This window comes from Alligator mississippiensis, chromosome 1 (genome assembly GCF_030867095.1).
Source record: "Alligator mississippiensis isolate rAllMis1 chromosome 1, rAllMis1, whole genome shotgun sequence".
NCBI classification, from domain to species: domain Eukaryota; kingdom Metazoa; phylum Chordata; order Crocodylia; family Alligatoridae; genus Alligator; species Alligator mississippiensis.
The window spans coordinates 11,693,117-11,708,043 of NC_081824.1; the positions used below are offsets into that span (position 1 = coordinate 11,693,117).

General features: G+C 47.2%; 1 protein-coding gene across 1 annotated transcript in view; it reads left to right on the forward strand.

The window, feature by feature from the left end:
• Positions 1–12,231: 12,231 nt before the first annotated feature.
• Positions 12,232–14,927, forward strand: part of LOC132250898 (cytochrome P450 2K6-like) — a 47,574-nt gene continuing 44,878 nt past the window's right edge. Inside the window, exon 1 of the mRNA XM_059728826.1 lies at positions 12,232–12,311. The gene's annotated coding sequence lies outside the window, so the exon portion shown is untranslated. The remainder of the gene's footprint in view (positions 12,312–14,927) is intronic.

The window sequence follows — 14,927 nt, forward strand, 5'->3', positions numbered from 1 at the left end:
AGAACTGGATGCCTTTAAGTCGGCGGGCCTGGATGAGTTCCATCCGAGGGTGCTGAAGGCACTGGCCAACATCATTGGAGAGCCACTGGTGGGAATATTTGAACGCTCGTGGCACACGGGCCAAGTCCCGGAGGACTGGAAAAGGGCCAATGTGGTCCCCAATTTCAAGAAGGGGAGGAAGGAGGACCCGGGCAACTATAGGCCAGTCAGTCTCACCTCCATCCTTGGCAAAGTCTTTGAAAAAATTATCAAGGCTCACATTTGTGAGAGCCCGGCAGGACAAATTATGCTGAGGGGAAACCAGCACGGGTTTGTGGCAGGCAGATTGTGCCTGACCAATCTAGTCTCTTTTTATGACCAGGTTACGAAACTCCTGGACACAGGAGGAGGGGTGGATGTCGTATACTTAGACTTCAGGAAGGCCTTCGATACGGTATCCCACCCCATACTGGTGAACAAGTTAAGAGGCTGTGACTTGGATGACTACACAGTCCAATGGGTGGCAAATTGGCTGGAGGGTCGCACCCAGAGAGTCGTGGTGGATGGGTCGGTTTCGACCTGGAAGGGTGTGAGCAGTGGGGTCCCGCAGGGCTCGGTCCTTGGACCGATAATCTTTAATGTCTTCATCAGTGACTTGGACGAGGGAGTGAAATGTACTCTGTCCAAGTTTGCAGATGACACAAAGCTATGGGGAGAAGTGGACACGCCGGAGGGCAGGGAACAGCTGCAAGCAGATCTGGACAGGTTGGACAAGTGGGCAGAAAACAACAGAATGCAGTTCAACAAGGAGAAATTCAAAGTGCTGCACCTAGGGAGGAAAAATGTCCAGCACACCTACAGCCTAGGGAATGACCTGCTGGGTGGCACGGAAGTGGAAAGGGATCTTGGAGTCCTAGTGGACTCCAAGATGAACATGAGTCAGCAGTGTGACGAAGCCATCAAAAAAGCCAATGGCACTTTATCGTGCATCAGCAGATGCATGACGAATAGGTCCAAGGAGGTGATACTTCCCCTCTATCGGGTCCTGGTCAAACCGCAGTTGGAGTACTGCGTGCAATTCTGGGTGCCACACTTCAAGAAGGATGCGGATAACCTGGAGAGGGTCCAGAGAAGGGCCACTCGTATGGTCAAGGGCCTGCAGACCAAGCCCTACGAGGAGAGACTAGAGAAACTGGACCTTTTCAGCCTCCGCAAGAGAAGGTTGAGAGGTGACCTTGTGGCTGCCTATAAGTTCATCACAGGGGCACAGAAGGGAATTGGTGAGTATTTATTCACCAAGGCTCCCCCGTGGGTTACAAGAAACAATGGCCACAAGCTAGCAGAGAGCAGATTTAGATTGGACATTAGGAAGAACTTCTTCACAGTTCGAGTGGCCAAGGGCTGGAACGGGCTCCCAAGGGAGGTGGTGCTCTCCCCTACCCTGGGGGTCTTCAAGAGGAGGTTAGATGAGTATCTAGCTGGGGTCATCTAGACCCAGCACTCTTTCCTGCTTAAGCAGGGGGTCGGACCCGATGATCTATTGAGGTTCCTTCCGACCCTAACATCTATGAATCTATGAATCTATGCTTGGACTTTCTGAATGAAACCCGGACTGGTGGCATCCTTTTTTCAATCTGCCCACTCTCTGGGCAAGTACCTCAACCACTAGGCTGCTGCACTGAGAGATGAGGAGGGCCTCCTCCATCTAAGACCTGCTGGTTGTGGGTTTTCTGCAACTAAAATTTAAGGACTTACCCCGCCTCACATATATACCTAAACCATTTGATTTCACCACATGGCTGCCCGGCCAGAGTGTAGACCCCCTGACCATGCAAGCCTGTCCATGCAGAACTGAATCACACAGTGTGTGCAAATGCTTCAAACAGGAAATGATGTTGCTGAACACGTGTCATTTAGGCACATAAAAACATAGGCTTAAGCACTGAATGATTTTGCCCACACAGAGTTTTCTTGCATTAGGGGAGGGCTGTCACCCCCTTTTATAAGTGAGCAGCTGAGACACAAGCAGCACAGACAGAAGTGACAATTTTAGTCTGATCTGGCCATGGAAAGTTGTTTATAGCTGTGACCAAACACAAATGCACAGCTGCAGACAGACCACTTCAAAAATGGACAATCAAGTGAAAATCTGACTCCTTTTTCATAGATTTATAGATGGATAGATGGTAGAGGCTGGGAGAGACCTCTCAAGATCATCATGTCCAGCCCCCCTGCCCAGCAAGGTGTGCCTCCAGGTGTTTTTTGAAGATATCCAGAGCAGGTGATTGTACCACCTCTGGGGGGAGTCTATTTCAGACTCTGTACACTCAAGTTGTAAAGAAATGTTTCCATATGTCTAATCTAAAGTGGGTTTCTAGCAATTTATGACTGTTAGTCCTAGTCTTCCCCTGGGGAGCCTTGGTGAACATGTTACATAAAATTGCCAATAGCTCAAATTAAGAGTGGGGGGGATAAGGTAAAAATGCCGTGTTTATTGGTTACATGAAGCAGATACAGAAGCTTGGACACATCAGTCATACAAAGAGACATACACAAGCATACATAGACAGGCATGCAGACAAATCACTCCAGTAAGATGTTATAATTACCAGCAGATGTTACTCAATATTAGCACTGGATGGCCAGGTCCAGGCTTATTGAGGGTGATAGGAGTTGGGGAAGAACAGACATGCATGCCTGTGCTCCATGAGGTTGCAGAGAGTGGATTCCTCATCTTGGCTTGTCTGTATCCCACTTTTATAGGGATTTCAAGTCTTTGTTCAGCATTGGGGTTTTTCCATGCTCAGTCTTTAGGTCATTCTAGTGTATCTTTGAACAGGTCATTCCAGTCATTGTGTAGATGGTATCTTTGCTTGAAGCATTCTGTCCTGGAAGCATTGTGTAGTTCACATGGCAGGCAAAATATGCAGGATTCCTTCTTCTCACTATCTTCGTTGAATTGGATTGCAGACGAGTTCTTCAGCCATCCATTAATTAGCTTAATTAGTTTACTGTGTGGTAACTTATATATCGGTGCCTTGTTGTTTACACAATCAGTTAAATCTTCTTCTTTTTTCAGGCAAATAGTTATCATTCTTTCACCATTCACCCTCTCACAGAGACACTCATGTACACAGGGCATACAAAGTTCACCTACTCATGTCAAGGAAGGAACGAGCACAAAATGGAGTTTTAGTTGTTCATACAATCATAGAGGTCAATCAATTCAATATTAAAATTATCATTTAAACATAATAACTAATATGCAAAAATTCATACTACAAACAGACATGTTCCCATTCCCTGATATGCACCCTTTATATACTTAGAGGCTGGCACCAAGTCCCCCCTCAGTCTTCTCTTCTCCAGGCTGAACAAACCCATGTCTCTGAGCCTCTCCATCAGATGGCCTGCTCTCCATACTTCTAACCATATGCGTAGCCCTCCTTTGGACTCTCAAGCCTTTCCACATCCTTCCTGAAGTGTGGTGCCCAGAACTGGACACAGTACTCCAGCTACGGCTTCACCAAGGCCAAGTAGAGCGGGAGGATGACATCCTTAGGCTTGTTTCAGATGCATCAGTAGATGCATGTAGTTCTTTGTTTGCTTTGCTGGCTACAGCATTGCATTGGTGGCTCATGTTCATTCTATGGTCTATCAAGACCCCCAGGTTTCTTTTGTTTGTGGTGCCAGTAAGTGTAGCATGGCCGAGCCTGTAAGCATGTTGCAGGTAGTTTCTCCCCAGGGGGAGCACCTTGCACTTCTCGATGTCAAACATCATCAGGTTTTGACCTGTCCACCTTGCGAGCCTGCCCAGGTCAGTCTGTATCCCCAGCCTATCCTCCAGCATGACCAGTCTTCCATAATTTGGTGTTATCTGCGAACTTTGCCAGTCAACTTTTAACACCTGAATCCAAATCCTTAATAAATATGTTAAAAAGCACTGGTCCGAGTACTGAACCCTAAGGGATGCCACTGGTCACCAAGCACCATGTTGTCTCAGTTCCATCTGTTATTACTATCTGGATCCTGCCTTGGAGCCACTTCCCTAGCCACTGGACCATTGAGTTATCCAGGCTGCCATTCCCCAATTTTACCATGAGCATGTCATGGAAAACCAAATCAAAAGCTTTCTTGAAATCCAAGCATATGATGTCAACCTCATCTCCCTTATGCAGGCAGCATGTTACCTGATCATAAAAGGAAATGAGGTTGGTCAGGCATGACCTGCCCATAACAAAGCCATGTTGCCTATCTATTAGAACGTTGCCTTCCGTTAGCCTATTGCTAATGCATTCTTTGATAATTTTTTTTCCAGCATTTTTCCAGGGAATGAGGTCAAACTGATTGGTCTGTAATTCCCTGAATGCTTCTTCCTTCCTTCCTTCCTTCCTTGTAGATAGAAATGAGAGATCAGATGAAGACGTTTCAAAACAGAGTATCTTTTGTAACTTGCATCTGCGCTGCCTCCCAGCCTGTTGTTGCTTTCAGAATAGGAGGAGGGAATGGGAGCAGAGAGAGTTCAGTCTAGCGGGGTTTTCAGCCCGCTGCTGGAGCATGAAGCAAGTGTATTGCACCTTCCCTCCCCACCCCCCAAGGTGTGGGGGCTCTAATATACCCATCCCACCCTCCAGCATTACCTGGGGAACCCCTAGAACAAGCTCCCTCTGCTCCCTTTCCTCTGTCCCATTCTGAAACAGAGACAGGCTGAGAGAGAGGAGAGGCTATTACTAGGAGAAACTGGATGCAGGCAGGCAGGCAGGCAGCAGCTAGATTCCCCTTCCCACCAGAACCAACAGTGAACTTCTGTTTGGTCCAGGGCATCATTGTAACTCAGAACGTTTCCTTCAAAGCCTTCTCAGTTTCAATGGGGACCAGCACTTCTGTCTGCACCCAAGGTGACTTAGCCAAGGTTAGGCAGGAAGTCAGTGCCAGATCAGAGAACTGAAGTCAGGTTTCTCAGGCCCTGGCTAGGGTCCGACCTACTGGCTCTCTAGATAGACACTGTGTTAATTTCTGTGAGAGATACAAATAAGTTCACAATCTGTACCTGTGTGTGTAGGTGCATGCACACATGCTTCTTGTTTGTGCTTGGATGGGAGGGGGAAAGGATTTATGTAAAGAGATTAGTTATAATCAATTCTTTGTGCACACTGAAATTGATTCTTTGCATAAGTCTACTGTAGTGGCCACATGTGGCTAACACACCACCTTACGGATGGGTCAGGAAATGATTTATTTCACAACAACTAAACTTGATACTCACTTTTTTTGGTTGTTTTTTTTTTTAATTTTCACCAGTTTCGCTGACCCATTTCTCAAATAAAACCATATTTTTTTCATTCTTTAATGAAATCACCAGAAATTATAATCTTATTATATTTCCTACCCGTCAGCAGAAAACAGTGTCTTCTTGGCTATTGCTCAGTGATTCTACTACTTTTTTTTAGGTGCAAGCTGGGAAGGTTTCCATTTGAATTCCCTAGTAATATGCTCAAGAACACACCTATTTGCCAAAGGCATTAGTGCAGTGTTCAAAGCCATGTTAACGGTAGTTCTAATTTCTTTCCAAAAACACCTGATATTAGGGTATGACCATAAATGATTGAAAAAGTGATCTGGACTCATGGCTCTCATGAGGTCATCTAGTCCAGCCCCCTGCTCAAGGCAGGATCATCCCCAACCATCCCAGCCAAGTGTCTGTCTAATCTGCTCTTGGAAGTTTCCAGGGATGGAGATTCCAAAATTTATCTAAGTAGCCTGTTCTAATGCTTAGCCACTGTTGTACTTCCTCCTAATCCCCAACCAACATGTCTTTTGCTGCATCTTGAGGCCTTTCCTCCCCATCCTGTCCCCTACAGCCACAGGGAAAAAATTGTCACTATTCTCTTAATAACCTCCCTTGAGGTATTTGAAGATTTATCAAATACTCCCTCAATCTGCTCTCATCCAGAATAAATAACCCTAGTTCTTTTTGGCTCATGTTTCCCAGGACTCTAATCATTTTCATTGCTCCCTTCTGGACTCTTTCCAAACAGTCTATATCCTTCTTGAAGCATGGGGCCCCAAACTAGACACAGTACTCCAGGTGAGGCCTCACCAGTGCTGAATAGACTGAAAGAATCATGTTTGATTTTCAAGAGATGCTCATATTAACAAAACCCAGTATGCTCTTAGTGCTCTCTCTCTATATATATTTAATTATGTATTTATTTATTTATTTTGCAAAAACTTGGCTTATATTAAGCTTATGGTATGCGGTAGCCCTCAGGTCCTCCTCAGCAGTACTGGAGCCTAATCAATCACTCCCCCATCCAACCCAAGTGCAGTACTTTGCTCTTGTCATTGTTGAATCTCATCCGATTGATCGTAGACCATTTCTCCAGTGTATGCAGGTTATTCTGGGTCCTAGCCCTGTGCTCTGGATGGTCTGCAACTCCACACAACTTGGTGTCATCCACAAATTTACTAAGAATGTGCTCAATCCGTCATCCAAATCATTAATGAAGATGTTAAACGATACCAGAGCCAGGACAGACCCCTGGGGAACCCTACTTGATACTTCCTCCCAACTAGACTTTGAGCCCTTCATGGTTAATCATTGAGAGGGACCTACCAAATTTGCAGTTGTGCAATTTTTGTGGAAAACGTGAAATCAGCAGGATCCACAAAAAACAGCAGGCTGGCTGCAAAAAACAAACCAAACAAACCCCTTACCTGCAAGCAGAGAAAAGAGCAGGAAACACTTTCAGTCTTGGAGCACAGGGGGGAGGAGGGGGCAGAGGCAGAGGGTGGGGGAGAAGAGGAGTGGGGAAAGGGCTGCTTGCAGCAGGAGGTAGGGAGGCTATAGGTAAATTGCACCAGGGTCCTGGGCTGGCTGTGACAGGCAGCCAAGAAGCTGCACCAGGGTCTACTGAGCCTAACCCCAGCTCATTGCATCCGTGTACCTGCCACCAGCAAGGAGCCAGGCCAGGGCTCTGCAGACCCCAGTGTAACCTCTCAGATGCCTGCCACAGCCAGCCCAGAACCCTAGTGTAGCCTTCCTACTTGGGGATTGCCCAAACTGGGCTTAATTACCCTGATTAAGCCCAGGGATGCCATTAATCCATGCTTAATAACACATGGATTAATGGCATCCCTGGGTTTAATCAGGGTAATTAAGATGCAGGCTTAGGCCATCTGGAAATCTGCAGGCAGGGGTGGGACTGACGGGCTCCTCACCCAATTAGAGGCATGGGGTGGGGGGGTCCCCACTATGCTCAGCCCATGAAGAAGGTAGCTGGCCCTAAATGGCCCATGAAATTATTTGGCTACCCCCTCAAGTTTGGTAGACCCCCAGTCATTGAGCATGATGATTCAACCAATTATGCATCATACAGTACTTTTGATCAATCAGGTATGACTTGCTCTTGGTAAACCCAATCCTAGCTGTTCTTGATCACCTTGTTCTCCTTTTAGGTGCTTCACTATAAATTTTTGGAGCATACCTTTCATGCAGACCATATTGAGGTCAGGCTGACTAGTCTGTAGTTCCCTGGATCTGCCTTCTTGCCTTTTTTTTAAGATGGGCACTATATTTCCCCTTTTTCAATCATCTAGGACCTCATCTAATTCATTCAGTACCCTGGGGTATACACCATTCAGTCCTCCCCATTTCAAAACATCCAGCTTCTCTAAATAATCATTAACCTGTTCTTCCACTACTCTAGCCTGTTGGTCTCCCTGCTCTATCTTTGCTGCCAGCTGTGCTAATCATCTGTTAGCTAACTTTTTGAAGACTGAGATTAGAAAAAAGGTGTTAAATACTTCATCCTTCCTCTCTCATCCAGAACTAGATTGTCTTCTGTATTCTGTAAGGAATCTATGGACTCTGGTCTTCCTCTGCCCTGCCTTCTGCCTGATCTCAGCTTGGTGTAGCTTGGATGGGAATGAAGTGAAAAAAGGAGTTAGCTGTATCTTGTGGAGGTGGAGTTCATTGTATGCCAGCCCAGACATAATTCAGAGCAGTTTGGGGGTTGCTCTGAACTAGTTGAATTAGCCAGCAAGTAAATCAATCAGTTTTTATGAGGCACAGCAGCCCCCACCCCCATTCATTTCCGTGTGGATACAGGGTGGTGACCAGGGAGCAATAGTTTCTGCCTCTAAGGCAGCTGCAGTCTGCTCCCTGCTAAACAATATGCCACTAGTCATTAATCCAAATTAGCCTAGTTTTGCATTTGAAGTCCCAACCCTGCTTCTTATTTTACCACTTACCTTGTTTTGTTCATCTCCACTATCAGGATCAAATTTGCTTCACTTTCATTACTGGCTAAGAGAGGCAGGCAGGCTGTGTTTCAGAGTCTTTAGTTGACATTAACCATCTTGTGACATGTCCCTAAACAAGTCTATTTGCACACCGGATTTCACAGGCCTGTTTTAGCTAAGCTTGAATTTCTTTGTACAGAAGATATGTTCAGATAACTGAGTACCTGTTTGGATAGGTATCACCATTTTACCCAAAGCAATTGAATAAACAAGCACAAAGTTCATTATTTGATCCCAGGAGTAGGAGACATACAATTACTGGTGAAAGAATGAAGATGAATATATAATTGTAATAATATAAAGCTAGTTGCACTTGTATAAAATCCAGGGTAAGTTCTTTTATGGTGAAGCAGCTACTTCAGATTTATGCTGAAACCAGAATTTGGTAAAATCAAATTCAATTCAAATATTGCAAAGGCTTTTGAGGTTCAACGTGTACTTACGTAGGTGGCAAGTGTACACTTCAGTCTTTAGCTAGGACAAACTGCTTGGGCTGAAATCATCTATTACTGCCCATGGCATTATACCTGAGTTGTCATTTGGCCTGGTTTGCTTTGAAAAAGCTTCTGTGAAATCCAGGATTTGGCCCACAAAGCCATTTGATCCAGCTCCCAGAGTGGGAGTTTTGCCTATGCGATGCTGTTCATGCCATAACCAGGTAGCCAGGGCCTTTTCCCATGTCTTATAGCAGCTGAACCACAAAGAGAAGTGGTAGCAGGGAGAAGTGGCAGTGGCAATAGCCAGATCCTAATGCCAGCTCACTTTCAGACCAAGCAGGGTCATTCCAGACTGCTGCTAGAAAGCATTGGAGATGCCTGGTTCAGAGGACTAAATGTATGCACTTTTCAATGCTTTTGAAGTCAGATCTGAATTGAACAGGATGGGGCTTGAGGACATGGTTGTTGCTGTCATGCAGAGACTCTTCATGGCTAGAAACAGCTGATTGTCAAGACATGAAGCACATTCACATGACTATATTTGCCTGCATCTGACTGCCATGCACAAGATCCCCAGACAAAGGGAAGATGCACTGGAATAGAATTGACAATGAGGATTGAGCTAGGAAAGTTGCATATGGGCCTGACTTAACTGGATGACTTGGCTAATACTTAACTTGGACCTGGACACCTCAGATGTAGGCATGGAAATGAAGAGGGCCTGATCCCAGTCTATCCTACTCCAGTCCCTGGAAAATGGTTAACAAAAAGATAGGAATGTCCTTACCCTCCTACTGCCATTTTGTAATGGGGAATATGGATAAACTGGATCTGGCCTAGTCTTAAGACTATTGCCAAAATATGAGCCCAACCCTGCTTCCATTCAACATGCAGCTATCCTGCAACGGAGGTATTGGCATCCCATGCTGCTGAGATTGAGATTGCCATCTCTGGTGTGGTGTGAGAGTGCTCGGGTGGGTCTTATATTTTGGCAGCCATTGTAAGAGTGACACGCAGACCTTAGTCTTAAAGGCTGCCTATACACACGCTGGTTCAAGTTCTAATTAGAACATGTCAGAGCAGACTTGATTGATCAAATCTAATTAGAACGCTCCAGAGTGGCCTCACCAAAATGTGTATAAGTTCCAGGGCATTTAAAAATGGACACTGGGGCACTTCATCTAAACCTTGTCTAATGAGGTTTAAGTATAGTATCCTGTGGCCATTTTTAAACCTGCAGGGGCTTAATACACCTGAAAGTGAGGTGTTTCATTAGAACGGGTGTCCAGGAGCCACTCTAATTAACATGCCCCCGCACCCCAGAGTACGTGTGTAGGCAGCCAAAACAGCTTGAGCTTTAAAAGAAGGTACAGTACAAAGGTGGACACATGAAAGATTTTCCACCTAAGTGATATGTAGCTGCCTATTAGGCATCTAAAGGATTTGCCACTCTGTCACCTTGCCTCTGTGGTACTTGCTCGGTATTGTGTAGAGATTACTGAGTTCACAGAAGGTGGAGATGGATGTTGCCTTTCCTCACTTTCGTGCCACCATGAACTTTTTTATGGCAGCACAAAGCAAAAGCAAATAGATGTCCATGCCTTTTGTTGCACCACAACTTTCCACATTTGTGGCTGCAACAAAAGGTAGTGATAACTGTGATGCTTTATTACAGTAGATGTTTATTTATTGTTGCTTTGAGCTGAAAGAGGCTCGGGTGGCCTAATCCTGTGCACTGCAGGAGTTCCCATACAGGATCAGGCCCCTCAAGACCTGGGAGACCCTGCCCAGATTTCCCTTCTTACCAATGATTTCCCTTCTTATCAATGCCATGATCCACCAGGCCAACTGGCCTCGTGGGTGGAGCTAGGCATGGAGCTGGGGGGTTAGGGATAAGGGTCAGAAGCCACAAGTTTAGAGACAAAATGCCAAGCCAAGGTCAAGAACCAGGAATCAGAAACCTAGGGCATCTTTACACGTGCTTCATGGGGGAGAGGGGGTGCATTGTAATTAGAACACCTCTTGGGATCCACTCTAATTAAAGCACCGGCAGCCTCTCAAATGTTCAGTTAAAGCACCCAGCCACCATTTTGAAATGTGGGGACACTGACTACACGTGATGCCGAGGCTGCTGGAGTATGCTAATTAGAATGCATCAGGGCATGTGTTGGGCCCCTAGTTACCAAGTGTGAAGGAAAAACAACAAGGTTTATCCAACAATAAGCCAGGCAGGGGTCAGGAGTCAGGAAACAGATCTGGAGGGAGAATTCAAAAGCCAAGAGCAAGCCAAAGGCAGGGCCAGGAACCAGGGAAGCCATAGATGTTGCTGGGGCAGGAGCTGCTCAGAGACTGAAGACCAGTGTGTTGTGCAGTGAGGTCCAGGTGCGGGAGAAGTCCTTTAAATACAGCTTCAGAACCAATCAATGGGAAGGGGCTTGGGGCCACATGGCCTTGATTAGTAATAACTGGGCATGTCTACACAAGATGCTTTACTTAAGATTAGACTATGCAGTAAGCATCACTGCCAACATGTGCAGATGCTTTACTGTGAAGTAATTTGCTCTAACCATGAGTAAATTTGCTATCTGTAAATACAAGCAGCAAATTTACTCCAATTACTTACTGCACTGTGCAGCACGTGGAGGTGGCCAACCAGGAGCAAATGTGCTCCTGGTCAGCTGGACAGCATGGGATAGGAGCTTGCTCTCTGACCCTGAAAGAGGCCTGCTGGCAGGGCGGGCTCCACCACTAGAGCCCAGGTGGGGAAAATGTCCCCCCGCCCCAGCAGCAGGGACCTCCCAGCCCCCGCTTCCCAATCATGATCAGGGAGCAAAGGCTGGGAGCTCCCTGCTGCCAGGGCAGATGGACATTTTCCCTACCTGGGTGCCAGTGGTGGAGCATGCTGGGCCCTGGAGGCAGGGAGCAATGTCCCAGCCCCCCCAGGAGACAGCTGTCTCCTGGCCCCATGCTCTCTGCCACCCCCTGGCAGCTGCAGGGACCCGGTGCAGGGCCAGAGGGGTCAGGAACAGTCTGCTGCTAGCAGCAGGGATCTCCAGGACACGTCTGAGAAAGTGGGGAAAGTCATCCCCATTTATGAAGATGCACACCAGAGATCCCAGGGACAACACCTTCCCTATTTACCCAGACATGCCCTGGAGTTCCCAGAAATGCATCTAGGCAATCAGGGAAACTCCAGCTTTCCCCACTTACCCAGATGCATCCCAGAGATCAGATCCATTGGCTTGTGTTATGAAGGAACATATCTCTTTTACCTTCCCATCCTGAATACTAGCGAGCTCTCTCCTGTTCAGGGTCAGAACTCCAACACAATGTTTTTCTCCCTTTCCCAGCAGAAAAGCACTTTCCACATTTTACAGCAGAGCAGAAATAGATTTTTGTTTATGTTAGTAATCAGTAACTGGGGGAAAAAGTAATAATTTAACTGGACATAGAAAACAAGCAACCAGCACTACTGACCAAAGCCCCCTTTTTGTATTCACATACTGTTTTTAGTCCATGCAGATCATTGCCTGGTGCTGGGAGTATATCTGTCAGATGAATTCTCCTGGACATTGGTGCACCCTGGGGAAGGTAAAGTGAAGACATTGCTGACAGAAAACTGAGCTGAGGGATCTCTATTTCATCCTCAGTAGATACATGGGAGGTAGTTGGTATTCCATAGCTATCCTTCTCACAGCTTATAGGTGTACGGTCTTGTGTCTTCAGTAACAGTGAGTGAGAACCTAGATTCTCATTTTTGCAAGATTACAGGTTTTCATCCACGTGAAAGCAAAACACATTCACATGTCAGATCCTTCCCACCTGGCATTTGTCTGGGTTTTCCTTGTGGTTTTGCTATTCCTATGGGCAGTTTAGTTTATACCAGGGCTGTTGAGCTTAGGCATCTGTTATCCAACACTATTTAACCTGCCGTGTAGTAAGTTAGCAGGTGCCTCCTGTGTTGTGTGGCAGGTTGCTAAGAAAGTTGACAGGAAGACTGTTGCAAGACTTCTGCCCGTGTGAGATTCAAAATATTGAGCTAGATGGACCTATATGTTCTTCTGAGGATTTTCCAAGTTTCTTCTCCCAAATTAGCTGTGTGCAAGTTCTGTTGAAGAGTACAATTTCTCTGGCTTGAGAACAGAAAAATGGCCTTCTTCCATAGTGGTGGTTCCTCTCTGTCAGGAAACCTTGGGTTCCAGAAGCGCTGAACGGCAATCCCTTGTCCAATAGTTATTCTCTTGAGTTTCCTCCTTTGCTGAAATCAGTAAACAGGAGCAGAGATGATCAGTGATGTAAAAAGTACTTGTGGTTTCTTACTGCAGTAGTCTAAGACCATGGCTGAAAGGCTGCCTAGCTCTGTCCCCAGACCAACTCCCTAGCTCTAGCCAACTATGCATCTAAATCAGGGGCAGGCAATTATTTTGGGTGGAGGGCTGCTTAACAAGGTTTGGTGAGCTATCGAGAACTGCATGGGTAGCCCTGCCCCTTGACAGGTGCCCCACCCCCTAGCCACCATCTTAGGACCAGAAGTCCTGCCCCTAACCCCTGACCTTTGCCATCAGAAGTCCCTATCCTTCCCCACCCCCAATACTCCTTTTGGGAGGGGGGTGGGTACCATCTTAGAACCAGAAAAAAACAAATCATGCACTAAAAAATTTTGTCATGATTTGTGTTTGTGTACTGTATATCAAGGTGATTGTATAATAACTCAAAAATAAATTCTTAGTCGTGTGTGTGTGTGTGTGTGTGTGTGTGTGTGTGTGTGGTGGGGGGGTGTATGGTGGGTGGGTATGCTTATGGTAGGAGGTGCATGGTGTGTGTTTGTGTTTATGGTGGGGGTGTATGATGGTGGGGTGTTTGTGTGTTTATGGTGGGGGTGCATGGTGGGTGGGTGCGTGTGTGTTTATGGTGGAGGGTGTATGGTGGGGTGTGGAGGTGTTTAGGGTGGTGTGGGTGTGTGGGGGGTGTGGCTGTGTATTGGGGGCATAAGGTATGTTGGGGGGTTGTGTGGCATTTGTGGGGTGTGGGGGTGTGGCTATGGAACACACTGTCCTAGCCTGCAATAAATGCGGGCAACACCGGGGGGGGGGGGGGTGTATGTATCTGTATGTCTTTGTGTGTCTGTGTGTGTGGGTTGTGGAGTGTGAAGGAGGGTGAGATGGGTGTAGGGACCCCACAAACTTCCCCCATGGTGCAGCAGCAGGTGGGGGCGCTGGTGACGGGCTCTGGCCATCATTGCATGTGCACAGCCTCCGCCCAGCCATTTGTTTCCCTGGCACTCCCCACACTTGCAGGGCACAGGAAGGAAGCCCCAGGTACTGGAGCCAGATGCTTTCTGCACTCCAGCCCACTCCAGTACCTGGAGTTTCCTCCTGTGCGCTGTGAGTGCGAGGAGTGCCAGAGAAACAAACGGCCTGGCAGGGCCTGCACTCCTTGCAGCACTGGCTGGAGCCAGGCAGCAGAGCAGGGTTCCCACCCCCTCCCCTGCTGCTGCTGCCCCTGCTGCCTGCCAGAGCTCCGTGCCATGGGGGGAGTGTCAGAGGGGTCCCCATGCCCCTCTCTCCTCACACCCACACCCTGCTCCATGCTACTCCTGCCCAGGAGTGCTGGCTCCATGCTACAGCTTGCCCCAGCCCCAGGGTCTGCACTCCAGCCCAGCTGCAGCCCCACCCATGCTTCCCAACCTGCTGCCCAGAGGGAGCAGAGCACCAGGGGAGCCTACAGCAGCAGCTCCACCCTGTGCTAGCGCAGCCGGCCCTTCCACCTACAAGGGTGGGAGCGAGACATAATAGGATATGTTGGGGGTGGGTGTAGGCATACTGAGATTTACTTCTCTGCAGGCCCAAAACCTCATGCTGTTTTATTCAGGAATCAACAACACCTAAGTGGGAAAATGAAAGTAACTCTGGAACAACAGAGCTTGAGATCAGAGCTCCACCCTCTATCTCATAATAATAAAGACTAACACTTTAACCCTATAATTGCCCAATTATGACAATGCGGGTAGTGGAGATGGAAGGGGCAGCTTGCGTGACACCAGGCAAAGCCGCACTTCAGTGCGCCTTATCTGAATGATGGCATAGGAACAGTCAGGTATAGCAGGGAAAAAAGGCAGGCTGCAATGGCTGAATAATGTCTGGTCTGACTTCCAGCTAACACAAAGAACTTGTGGACAGGCAATTTTGCTGAGAAATGGGAGATACA